Source organism: Ochotona curzoniae, unplaced genomic scaffold (genome assembly GCF_017591425.1).
Source record: "Ochotona curzoniae isolate NIBS_2020 unplaced genomic scaffold, NIBS_Ocur_1.0 contig_1274, whole genome shotgun sequence".
Classification (NCBI taxonomy): domain Eukaryota; kingdom Metazoa; phylum Chordata; class Mammalia; order Lagomorpha; family Ochotonidae; genus Ochotona; species Ochotona curzoniae.
In genome coordinates, this window is record NW_024465023.1 from 20,884,831 (window position 1) to 20,897,943 (window position 13,113).

The window sequence follows — 13,113 nt, forward strand, 5'->3', positions numbered from 1 at the left end:
GAAAGTTAGATGGTGAGATGAGAACCGGGAGGGTGGGGCCTCCAACTGTGCGCCCAGTTTCAAGCCCGCAGGAAGCGCTTGATAAACAAGGTGAATCAACAACAGGATGAAACAGTGGCTTTTGAGACTTTGCAAATGTGATCACACTCAAAGGTGCGTTGGCTCTTCGGGCTCCTCAGGAAGACTTTTAAGGGAAGCCTCTCTAACAGCTCAACAAACTCTTTATCAGACTTTACTCTTAGTAGCTCCGCCCCGCGCCGTTAGAGGGAACAGGTAAAATCCGGAAATAGGGTTCCCACTTTTGGTGCCGTTCTAAGCATGCGTCATCGCGCAAGCGCAGGAACTTCCCACGTAACAGGTCCGGCCCATTTCCGATATGGGGGAGCGTCGGCTTTAGTTACTCTAGTTTATCACCTTTCCTGCGGGAGCCTCTGCCCTCCCGTTCCTGGGGAAAAGCCTCGCGAGATCCCCTTCAGTAGTCCCCGGCGGCGCCATCTTTGTGCCTGGCGAACGACGGCGCCCGACGGAAGCCTCAGAGCCGGCAAACGGCTTGCCAAGCTCTAGGCGAGACCGGATCCAGGAAATATAAGGCGGGCCTCGGTGGGAGGGACGCAGTGAAGGAGGAGGGAGGGAAGGGGGCGGCGGCGACGGTGGCGGCGGCGGCGGCGGCAGCGGCAGCAGCGACAGCAGCAGCAGCAGCAGCAACAGCAACAGCGGCGGCGACGACGGCGGCTGCGGCGCACACTAGACCCGGGCTCGGCGCGGCGCGCACCCGAGGGGGGTCGGGCAGGGAAGCGGCGCCGGCCCGTACCCCCCTGCGGGTGCAGGCGACGGGCGTGGGGACAAGGCGGCGGCCGGGGAGCAGCCGGGTGAGTGTCGGCGAGGAGGCCCGGCACCTGTCCGGGCCAGCCAGGGCGTCGGGGGCGCCCCGGGGTCGTCCTGCTGACCTCGCGCCCAGGGCGGTGGGCGTGTGCGCGACGGCTGCCCTCCCGGGCACTCAGCTCGGCCTGGAGCCGCGGCAGACACCCAGATCTGCGGGGCTGCCGGAGCTCTGCGCAGGGCCTGGCGCGTCCGCGCTCGCCCCGAACGCCCCGGGAGGCCGAGGGGAGAGAGGGAGTGGCCGGCGTTGCGAGGGGGGGATTGGGTTTTTGACGGCCGAACCAAGGGGAGAGTCCCCTTCCTCGCGGGACCCTGGACGATTCGGGGAGTGAACCTTGTAGACGGGTTTGACGCCCTAGCAAGATGTTTCAGGTTAAAGACCTAGCAGCACCGGGGCTGGGAGCGGTTGACGGCGTCGGGAGCCTTGAAGGTTAGTAGTAGTACTAATACTTGTGGAGGTGGTTTGCGAATGATTGTTGGCAGGTGTTAAGCAAGGAGAAAGCGTTGTCTCTGTTTATTTAAAGATCGCACAAGCAGGCAGCCCTCTGAGGTTCAACACCAGGTTAGAGTTATTCCCAGTTGGAGTTCTCGAGCGCCGTGTGCCAGGTCATAAAGTGGATAAAAGCAGGGTTTGGGGTGTGGAGAACAAGGGGAGGTGTAAAATAAGCTCCGTATAAAACCAAAAGCTCCCACTGTTGGTCTGGTAAAATGGAAAGTATTTCTGCTTTTACTGAAATGTAACTTAAAATTCTTTAAAAATGCCATCTTGGGTCTAGACAGGGCTTGTCAGTTTGATGTGCTGTTCTTTCGTGGCTTTCATCAGTCACACGGTGACTTCAGTTTAGAGTCTGTTTATTCTGGTTTGAGAAAGAAGAATTAAAGGATTAAAAGAGTAATGCAACAAACAGCCCCTTTCACACACTTTGACTTTAGATGGATAGCAGGACTTTTTTTCTCCGCCTTACAAATGATTTGTGAGAGAGAGCCTTTTGACCAGGAAAGGGCTTTTGAGGGTTTAATTTTGCAATGTGAAATGGTAAAAGGGACCATCACCCGTGGCAAGTTTTGTGCCTTTTTCTGACCACTGGAACAATGCAAGTGTGTAGACATACATACTTTTAAAGCAGTGCGTGTAGACGTTTGTGCAACCTTGGAGTCAGCTCCTTCTCCATTTGCTTCCTACTCAGTCTAGGGGACCATACACTGTCGGGAAGGTCAGTATTAACTATGTGATTGCCATCTTTACACCTGGCAGACAGACTCTCTAGGCAGTCAGCCTGAATTTTCTTCCATATGTTATTTGACACATTCGTCTCAATGATTGATATCACACTGTGGATGATTTGTGTTGCAAGGAACAGAGCTGAGTAATACGGAGTGTGTTCAGGCTCTGGGCTTGGTAGGTTGTGTGCATTTAATAATCTTCATAGTAGCCTGTCGCACAGATATGCACGCTAGCCTCCAGCATTCTTGGGTAACTTCCCTGAGGAGCATAGCTGGTCAATTGCAGAGTTAGAACTCAAACTCACTTAGAATGTGTATTTTTTTTTAACCGTACTCTACGTAAGTTTATGTGCTAACTGATATTACAAAGGAACCTTTCAGTTAGCTATGTGGGTGATTTTCAAAGTTTTCTGTGTCCTTGACTTAAGATAATTCCAAGGTTTTTCTTGCTTTTCTTTTCAGAAGTTTCTCTTTTCTATCCAGAACTAATATGTAAGCAGAAGTCTGCTGATCTGTAGATTCCCAATATGCAAGAGTAACCTGTCTGAAATTCATGTTTTCAGTAACTTAAGCCTCCTGCTTCAAGAGCATGCCTAAAATACTACTAAGATCAAACATTTTGTTTATTCTGATCTCAATAATTTTCTACACTGCATCACTGAAATAAAGCAGCAGCTGTTTATGGGAGTTTTGCTTTGTTTTATGGGAGCTGGAAGGTAAACGCACGCCTCTCCAGTCAGCAGAGTGCTTGATAGCTAACCATGGTTTTCTTCTCTTTTACTTAGTGCAAAGGCTTCAGGGCCAGTTCATGGACTGTAGGAAATGTGGCAGTTCTTACGGAATCCTGCATAGTTTCTTGTGGGGCAAGGGTCAGAAAAACCTTACAGGTCCCCAAGGCAGTGTGTGGCTGAAAAAGCAGGAACCTCTCGCTGATGGTTGCTTTTGCCTTCCTCCAGTCTCTACTGTTGGGTCTTGGATGTGCTGCTGAACCTGCCGTCCTGGCCCTTGTCTCTGCTCCTGACTAGAGTTAACCTGAAAGAATAGCAGCAGAAATCAGAAAAGGAAAAAAAAAAAAAAAAAAGATTGCAAGTGTCTGCAGTCTTCCGTCAGCTGGTCATTTGGCCACATTAACTCATCTAACCCATCTAGTGAATCTAAGCTTTAGAAAAGTTATGGAATTTGTGACTTTTCTGCTCCATCTTTTAGGAAGTAAATTGTTTGCGGTCTTTAGGTAAGTAGATGTGGCTCATGAAAAAAGAAAAAGAGGTGTGTTTCCAGTACATTTTAGCAGGTGTGTGTGTTAGAGAATATGTTGATGTCCTTATGTGCAATGGCTGGTCTAAATGAGCATGTTTTAGTTATATGCTCAATAAAGAGTTAAATATACTTCCTCACTTGTGAAGGTAATTACTTATGGCATTTGGGCTGTTAGGGTGAAAAAAACTGGCAAATGATAATGTAGTTGAGTGCTTACCAAGTAAATAACTAAGCCTTTCTGAAATGATTTATATTGCCACTATGTAAAGATAGGCACCAGGAAATTGTGTGGTGTGTATTTAGACACTTATTTTTATTTTGCATAATAAACCTCAAGTTCCTACCATACCCTCAAATACTTGTGAAATGGAGCTGATGGAATATTCAGAAATGTCAAACTAAGTGCTAAATATTTAAAGACATTCGTTAGAATTTAATTCCTTGACAATCCTTTTAATTGTCCAGCTCTCCAACAGCCCCCTGCCCTCCCCTTCAGACTGCTCTCCTTTCGTTCCCCTCTGATACTGTTAATGCCTTTACCTAGAGCCAGCTTGCCTGTAGTTCACTGTTGAAACTGAAGTCTTTGGGTGGGTGGATGCTGCCCAGGAGCGCACCAGAACTCCTTTAAAGTCTGTTTTCTTAGTCCCTGTGCTCTAGAAGGTGGGGAAATGCAAGGCTGTGACCCTTCAGCATGCATGCCATCTGCTTTCTTGCAAAGCAGAGTGAGAATAGCCAGAGGGAGACAGTGTCAATTCCCCCGCTGTGGTTTCTCTTTCTCCTAAAGTGCTAAGGAGGAAAGTTAGTACAAGTCTTTGCCTTCCCTATCCCAGGGTTCTCCTGTCCCCAGCACTGCTCTTTGGCCTTCCTCCGCACCTTCCTTTCTTCTGCTCTACCTTCATCATGGAAGTGCAGGACCCAGGTCCACAGGAAGCTCACGTTCCCCACTAGGGGAGAGAAGATTGCCTTTTCTACTTCCGGGGCTGAAGGGGACTACAGTCCTTCCTTGTACCCCCAGCTGGAATGCTAGGTGGGTTTTCCCATAAAGTAAATGCCTGTGCAGTTTGGGGTTTTGTTATAGGTCTGTCACCGAATGGATATTTTGACTTTTATGGGCTGCCTTGGGAACCTAGCATACTGACTATTGCTTCCTGGGGAAAAGTTCGGAGGTTGCACTAGGCAATTAAACAAAATCAACTCGTGCTCCAGAGGTTGTCGGGGTTGCCTGCTTTTTAAAAAGTGATTCTATGAGATCAGGTGGCACACCTGTAGCTACCCAAATTTCAGTTTGTGTATGGATAAAATGGCTCATTCTAGAGAGAACCTGCTAAGGTTTTTGCACTGTCTATGAAGAATTCTGAGTTTAGAAACGTTTTGAAATGAAATTTAAGTTCATCCTGTCTTAGCTGAGTGTTTGTCATTAAAGCAGATCTTAGAGTGTGGTTGAAATGACAGTATCCTGCTTTGTCCTAAAAGGAGCTTCTTGTTTGTACCATTTCTTGCTGCTGTTTTGAAATTTTTCAAAGGTATTTGGCCTCCTGCAGTTGTTTTACCTGAGGTAGGTTACTTAATGGTAAACATGTGCAGTGTGTTTCTTTTATCTGAAGATTCGAAAAGAAGATTTTTTTGATATGTTGAAGTTATATACCATTACCATTGTTTGTGATGTTGAAGCAGTAAAATGGGGGATTTTAAATTGATAAAAGCCAGGCTAAACACATTTAAAATTTTTTCTTTGTAAATATGTTTAGTCTTAGCTTGGTTGGAGCAAATATTCCTAATAAAAGGCAACAGGGGTCGTCTTTTTTTTTTTCTTTTTCCCTGCAAGGAGTCTCCAAACGAGTCTTCTTATTTGAAAAATTAACTTGAAAAAGCACACTCTGTTCATTTTTAAGAGCTTACCAAATTATTTAATGTACTTTGCTAAAAACATGATCTCCAGGGATAACGTGCTCAACTGTTCAGATCTTCTGATACTAACAAGCAGTGCAGTCTTAAGAAAATTGCTTAATCTTTGACCTGTTTCCTCGTTTTTGAAATGGGGATGATGTGTCCACTTCATGTGAGAATTAATTGGGCTGGAGGATGTATTTTATTTTAAACATGTCTAACAACAGTCCAGGATGCAGTCCTTGTTATTACCATATTGTGATTGCTACTGTTACTACTTTAAGATGATATCCCTTTTGTTGGGGGATGGTCCAATTAGTGATGTTTAATGCAAAACTTATTGAGGAGACCAAGGAGAGCAGAGTATCAACTCTTAGATGCATTAACAATTGGGCATGGTGCAGGAAATCTGCAAAATATTAAGGTAACTTTTTTGGTAAAAATCATTCTGATCATGGTAGTAATAAAGAATTATACTGTTTGATGGATGAGCAATACTGGATTATTTGAGTAACTGCAATGTGCTTATTAAAGTTTAATTATCTTGGCATCTAAAGGACTGGGATCTTTATAGAGAGAACTTCGATTTCTGAATGGTCCATTTATAAAGCTAGGCCTTTTGTAAAAAAGTCAGTACCATTTTCTCATAGGAAAACAAAAATCACAGGTGGTGGGTCACATTTCCAGGTCAGCCCAGTGTACCTGAATGTGAATGCTGATAGTACTGTAGAATGTACTCAGTGTAACAGTGCCTCGGCAAGGTCATGGGCAGAGTACAGCAGAGGATGAGAGATTACAGTAGTGTCATCTGCCTTCATGGTCCTAGCAAAGATTCCCAGACATGGGAAGGGAGACTTTGTTCTCTGGTCGTGGGTGGGAATAGTATGAGTAGTAGGGGTTGGTCTCGAGGCAAAAGGTTTTTCTTGGCTTGGTTCCTCAAAAGGATGTAGTTTATAAAGTGCTTAAGAGTGCGGCCTGTCTACCCAGAGTTCTTGCCTTCATTTGAAAGTTACAGAGAGAGGCGACAGAGTGGAATTATCCATCTGCTGGTTCACTTCTCAGATACCTGCAATGGTCAAGGCTGATCCACACTGAAGCCAGGAGCTTCATCTAAGTATCCCACACGGGCAGCCAGGCTCAAACTCTTGGGCCATTTTCAGCTGTTTTCCAGGCCATTAGCAAGAGCTGGGTTGGAAGTGGAGCAGCTAGGACACAAAACGGTGCCCTTATGGGATGTTGGCACAATGCTGGCCCCAGACTCTTACATCACTTTCCACAGCATCTCTTACAGCGCTTAGCACTTCTCACTTGTAAAGTGTAAATAAAAAGCATACCATCTTATAGGATTCTTGGGAGGATTGAATGTGTTAATATGTGTGACACACTTAAAATAGCACCTGGCCCAAAGGTGGGGGCATGAAGATGATACATTTATTATTGTTAAGCTTTACTCCTTGAAAACCCTTAGAAAACCCTTCTTGACTTGGCCATCTGTATTTAAATAATGTTCTTGCCTTCCCTTTCCACTGAGGCATAGTTTCACATTTTTTATTATTGTTTGAAGTTTTTCTTTTGGAAAGTTTTTTTTTTTACTTTTTTTATAGTTCATTATTTTAAAGATTTATTTCTTTTATTGGAAAGTCAGACATACAGAGAGGAAGATCCTCTGTCCACTGACTCACTCCCCAAGTAGCCGCAATGGCCAGAGCTGCCCCGATCCAAAGCCAGAAGCCTCTTCCAGGTGTCCCCCACATGGGTGTAGGATCCCAAGTCTTTGGGCCATCCTCGACTGCTTTCCCAGGCCATAGGCAGGGAACAGGTTGGGAAGCAGGGCCTCCGGGACAAGAACCAGCACTCATATGGGATCCTGGTGCGTTTTTCAATGTTGGAATGATGGGTAGCGTGTCCTGGCTGAATCAGCCCCATCTCCCATTTAGGCCATGTGTGAATAGAAATACACCATTGAAAAATAGTTTGTGACTTTGCATTTGGTTGGTTCAGAATTGGGGTAAAAATTTCTTAACTTTTGCTAAATAATTACTTTTAAAAGTGGCTTTTAATATAATAACGTTAGGTGCAGTGAAGTTTCAAAGATAATACTGTGTTCTTATATGCTTTTCACCATAGTGCATTTATCAAAATGAAGACATTAACGTTGTGTACATTACTGCCAAACTGCAGATTTTGTTTGATTTGACTACTTTTCCCACTAATGCCGTTTTTCTTTTCCAGGATACCATGTCATTTATGTTCAGTCATTTTGAACAGTTTGCATTCATATCATTGTGAACTCCAGTTTTTTGCTGCATAAGTTTCTGTGATTATAAAACCATTTGTAATTTACTTGTAAGTTTTCTGCAGGTTTTCAAAGGCCAGGTGTTTCCTCTAGGGATGACAAGTTCAGGAATTCATCTTGGCACTGATCATTGTAGTTTTAAATAAAAAGAGACCATTAGGATAGTGGAAGAACATTGTGGGGCTGGGGTGAAGGCCTAAGTATTTTACAATCCAAAAGTCCATTCTCAGGAGCCTAAGTGAGTTATTTTATGTATTGTATACTTTTGATGGATTTAGCTTCAAAATGACAAGTCATTCTTTTACAGATGTTAAGCACACTTCTTATCCTTGGAGTCAGAGGCTAATTGGAATGAATGAGAGATTTACTTTTTTGTAGTACTCATCATAGTTGTCTGGTTTAATAAAAAATAAGTTAGTATAATTTAATGACACTAATTTAGTGCATTTGCTTTGTTAATATGCCCTTTGGAAGATCCTTGGTTTCAATTTGTGGTCATCGATTTTTTGAAACTTGGGTTTTTGGGGGAGGGGGACAACCATATATGATAGGTGCTATTGTTATTCTGAATTATAATTGTGCTTTTAAGCTGTGTTTACAGTTTGATGTCAGAAAGTCATCAGAGTAAGCAGAAAGCTATCTGTTACCCTGCACATCTTGAACCTTAAAGTCTTATCTTTTCTGCCAAAGAAATAGTTTTTGGCTATTTGCCAATGATGGCAAAAAAAAAATTAATTTTGACTTGTTTGGATGAAAAGGGCTCAATTCAGTATGATGTGTATTGAGGGACACTGCCAGTAAATAAACTCTCTTAGTAGGTGGAAATCCCCTAGAACTTACAGAAAATTGGGAGGAGGTGAACTTAATTAACTTCAGTCGTTTACAGTTATTTATAACTTCTTATGACCTTGGTTGGATCATTTAACTTTTGTATATCCTACAAGGTAAGGAACATTACTATTTTTTTCTCCATATGTACAGCTAATGCCTAATGAAGTATGGGATCCCAGCACTTGCAAGGCAAGGACTTTAGCCACTAGGCTACTGCACCGGGTCTTATAGTTTTTTGTTTTGTTTTGTTTTGTTTTTTAATGTTGGAGTGAAGGGTAGCATGTTGAGTCCTAACTGAATCAGGAAATATTTTTTCCTAGTGTTGTCCCAAATCTAATGTCCATAAATCTGTGCTCTTAGGTACCATCGGTCTGTTTGTCTTTCATTGTACTGATACATTGTCTTGTTTATTATCCTTTAGGAGTGTTGGTATTCAGTGGAACAAGTTCTTCCACCTTTATGTCCTTTGAAAGCATCTTGGTTATTCTTGGCTCTTTGCACATTTATGTGAATTTTAGTATGATCTTGTCACTTTCCACAAATAAAATACCTGTGGTTGAACTTGGGGAAAGTTGACATCCTTGTAATGTTGTTGTTGCTTTTTTCCCCCCCAACAACTTCTCAGAACTATCAAAACCACTGAGGTAACATCCTTGGTGTCTCTAAGGTGTCATGAAAGGGCTGGCCTTCACCCCAGGTGCTGATGTAGTTTGACAGCAAGGAGTGGCCCCCTTCTCCTCTTACCTTGAGAATACAGGAAAAAACCTGAAACATTATCCCACCCACCTTTCTCCAAACCTGAACCTCCCCATGCTGATCAGAGACCCACACGGGTGTGCATCCCTCTCAGCTATGTAAACAACATTAAAAAGAATGAAACATTTTAAAAAGATTCATTTTCCCATTTCACTCCCCAAATGACTGCAGTGGCTAGAGCTGAGCTGATCTGAAGCCAGGAGCTTCCTCTGGGTCTCCCACGTGGATGCAGGGGCCCAAGGCTTTGGGCCATCCTCTATTGCTTTCCCAGGCTATGAGCAGGGAGCTGGATGGGAAGTGGAGCAGCCAGGACACAAACTAGCACCCATATAGGATGCCGCACTTGGAGGTGGAGTCCCCGTAATGTTGTTTTCTAATTCATGAATGTGATACACACTCCTCCACTTACAAGTGTTCTTTGATTTCTCTCACTAATATTTTCTCCAGAAATGTGTTCATAGCTTTGGAGAGTGTTTCGCCTAGACATTTTGTGGATATTTGGGTTGTTTTCCTTTTTAAACACTAATTAATGTGATAGAAAGGAGCCTTCCATCTGCTTGTTCATTTTCCAAACGACTGCCAGGGCTAAACTGGGCAGAAGTCTGGAGCTGGTACCACCATCTAGGTCTCCCATGTGGATGGTTAGGAGCCATCCCTGAGCCATCCTTGAATTCCTTGTACCATCACCACTGCTTCTGAGGGTCTGCAAAAGCAGGAAGTGGGAGTCTGGAGCTGGATCTTTAAGTGACTTAGAATTTCTTGAGACTTAGTTTATGTCTTACCATGTGCTTAGTTTTTTTAAGTATGTAAGCACTTGAGTAGCACATATTCTGCAGATAGTTGATACAGCATTTTGTGTGTACCCATTAATCATGCTGTCTTTTTTCATACTAAGTTATCTTAAAATCTGCCACTATGATACAGATGTATGGCTATTTCTTTTAATAGTCTTGAAAATTTTTGTAAAAGGCCATGTTTTCAAGCTCATGCAAATGTGGTTTATTGTATTGTTCTTGAGAACTAAACATTTTATCATGAAATGGCTATTTTTAACTTAAGCAATGTTTTATACCAATTTTGTCTGAAACTTTATATCATTGTTAATTTGGCTGTTTCCATTTTATATATGTGTGTATATATTTCTGTGTTCAAATTTTCTGTTTTTGAAGATTTTTAATTTGAAAGGCAGGTTTGCAGAGAGGAGAGAGAGATTGATCTTCTGTCTGCTGGTTTACTCCTCAAATGGCCACAGTGGCCGGAGCTAAGCCTATCTAAAGCCAGAAGCCAGGAGCTTCTTCCATGGACACAGGGGCCAAAGGACCTGAGCCATCTGCTGCTTTCCCAGGCCATAAGAAGGGAGCTAGATTGGAAGTGGAGCAGCCGGGACAGGAAGATTGGTTTACTCCCAAAGTCCTTCAATGATCAAGAGTGATCATTGGGCCAGAGGGAGAACTGGGACCTGGAACAAGCCATGTCCCTTCCATGGGTGGTGGGAATTCCATGACCTCATCTGTCATCCCTGCTTTGAAGGGTGTGCCTCATTGGGAAACTGGAATCAAGATCAGGGGCACAGGTTTTCTGACCAGTGGGCTGGATGCCCATTATCAGGCAGATTGGTTTTTCTTTAAGGGTAGAGATCTCCCATGTACTGGTTCATTTCCCAAATGGCAGCAAGGGCCAGGGCTGAGCCAGGACAAAGCCAGAAGCCAGGACCTTCATCCTTGTCTGCCACATGGATGCTAGGGTCCAAGGACTTGGAGCAGCCAGGACTCAAAGCAGTAACTTTATGGGGTGCTGGTTTTGCAGGGGGTGGCTTAACACATTACACCACAATGCCAGCCTCTGATCTATTTCTTAGTTCAATCTGTACTTGTTCTCTGTTTCTGGAATACTGAACTCATTTACTTTTATTTTAGCTTAAATATAATTATTGGGGTTTGGGTTTTGTAGCATCTCCTTTTTACTCCTCTGGATCTGCATTTCTTTTTTTTTCCCCCCATTCTCATTTTATCTCTGATTTTGCTGGGTTTTTTTTTTTTTTAAATCTATTTGATAAAAAGAACAATACAGATGATGAGAGGAAGAGGTAGAGGCAGTGGCAGAAACAGAGGGGGAAAAAAGGAGAGAAGAGAGAGGCACACATCTTTCATCCACTAGTCACTTTCCAGATACCTGTAACCACCTGGGCTGGGTGTGGCCACAGCTGGAAAGCTGGAGCTGCACCCAGGTCTCATGCGGATGGCAGGCCCAGTCATCATCTGCTGTCTCTCACAGTGCATTAGCAGGAGGGTGGATTGGAAGCAGAGTGTGCACCCTTGAACTGGCACTCCACAATGGGGTGCAAGCGTCTGAATGGGGCATCTTGGCCTGCTGTGTGTCATAACACCCACCACAGATTGGTTTTATATTAGGCTTCTTTTTTTTTATTCTAAGCTTTTAAGATGTTTAATTATTTGGAAGGCAGAAAGATGAGATCGAGATAATGAAATGGAGAACTCCTGTCTGCTGTTTTTCTCCCTCAAACACCCACGGCAGCCAACACTGGGCCAGGACAAAGCCAGGAGCCAGGACTTAGTCTAAGTCTGCCCCATGGCTGGCAAGAACCCACCTACCTGGGCCAGTGTCCCTGCCAGAATGTACATCCCATGTTGGTGGCAATGCTGAACCCTGTGACCTTCTGCCTCCCAGAGTGTGCATTAGTAGGAAGCTAGAATTGACAAGAGGCATGACTGATGTCTTTATAGTGTATATCCTTTGTCAAAGTGTAATGTTAAGAATACTTGCACATTTCACTTGCTTTAAAGGAACATCTTTGTTTTGTTTATGTTCTTCCTGACATGCATGTGACTGTGATCCTATAATATGTTTTAATGTATTTATTTTATACCCACAAGACATTCTTTTATATGGCCAGTGTTCCTTTAGATCTTTCATGTGCTCACTGTAACACACTCACGGGTTTTGATTCCTTCCTGCATTACTGACCTTCCGTCTTGGCTCAGTTTTCTTCCCCTGTGTGATTTCTTTGGGAGGGTCTCTCAGATGTGAACTTTGTTTTTATTTAAGAATGTGTGTCAGGTTCATGTTAAAAAATTGAAAGGGAGAAAGTGATATTTCTGCTGGAATACTTTTCCAATGTCCAAAGCAGCCAGTGCTTGGGCTAATGCCAAAGCCAAGAGCTTGGAACTCAAAAGCCACATGTATGTTAGACCCAGTGACTTGAGCTGTCCCTGCCACCGCCCACGGTGTATACTAGTGGGATCCCATAAGCTGTGGGACGTGGACGTCTCGGGCTGCATATTAGCTGAAAGTTATTTTCTCCACAGTGGAAAACTAGATTGGCAATTATTTTCTTTCTGATTCCCAGGTGTATATAATCTAGCTTCCGATTTTTGATGGGGATAATTAAAGTCTGGCCTAACTCTTGCCCTTTTGAAATATTTCTTCCCTGCAGGATACTTCAGAATTTCCCTTTGTTGGTTTTCAGGTAAAAATCATTGAGACTGTTAAATACGTGGTTTCATGTCTTTTATCTTTAGAAAAATTTCATCCATGTAAGTACTCGTTCTACCCATTTCTGTCTCACTTTTTCTGTGGTATTCCGATTAACTGTTGGATATTAGACTTTCTCACTGTATCCTCTGTCCTCTCTCCTTTCAGAACTGCTCCGTTCCCATCCTGGTGCATGTACTTTGTTACTTTTAAAGATTTCCAGTTCATTACTGAGCTTTTTAATTTTGACATTCATCCTCATGAACAATAGTTATAATTTAAAACCTATGATTCCAATACTTGGGCTTCCAGTGACTCTGCTTTTGTTTGTTGTTTCAGTGGCTTTTGATTATCTTATTGTCTCATGTGCATTGTAGACTGTAATTGTATAATGGACAACATTTTTGAAAAATTATTTAAGAACTCATTTGAGATCCAGGATGAAATATTTCAGAAATGTGTGTGTTCATCTGCTTGAGAGGATGCAGAGG

General features: G+C 43.2%; 1 protein-coding gene across 1 annotated transcript in view; it reads left to right on the forward strand.

Annotated features, from left to right (window-relative positions):
• Positions 1–820: 820 nt before the first annotated feature.
• The window catches only part of TAB3 (TGF-beta activated kinase 1 (MAP3K7) binding protein 3), a 68,273-nt gene continuing 55,980 nt past the window's right edge, over positions 821–13,113 (forward strand). Inside the window, exon 1 of the mRNA XM_041000076.1 lies at positions 821–869. The gene's annotated coding sequence lies outside the window, so the exon portion shown is untranslated. The remainder of the gene's footprint in view (positions 870–13,113) is intronic.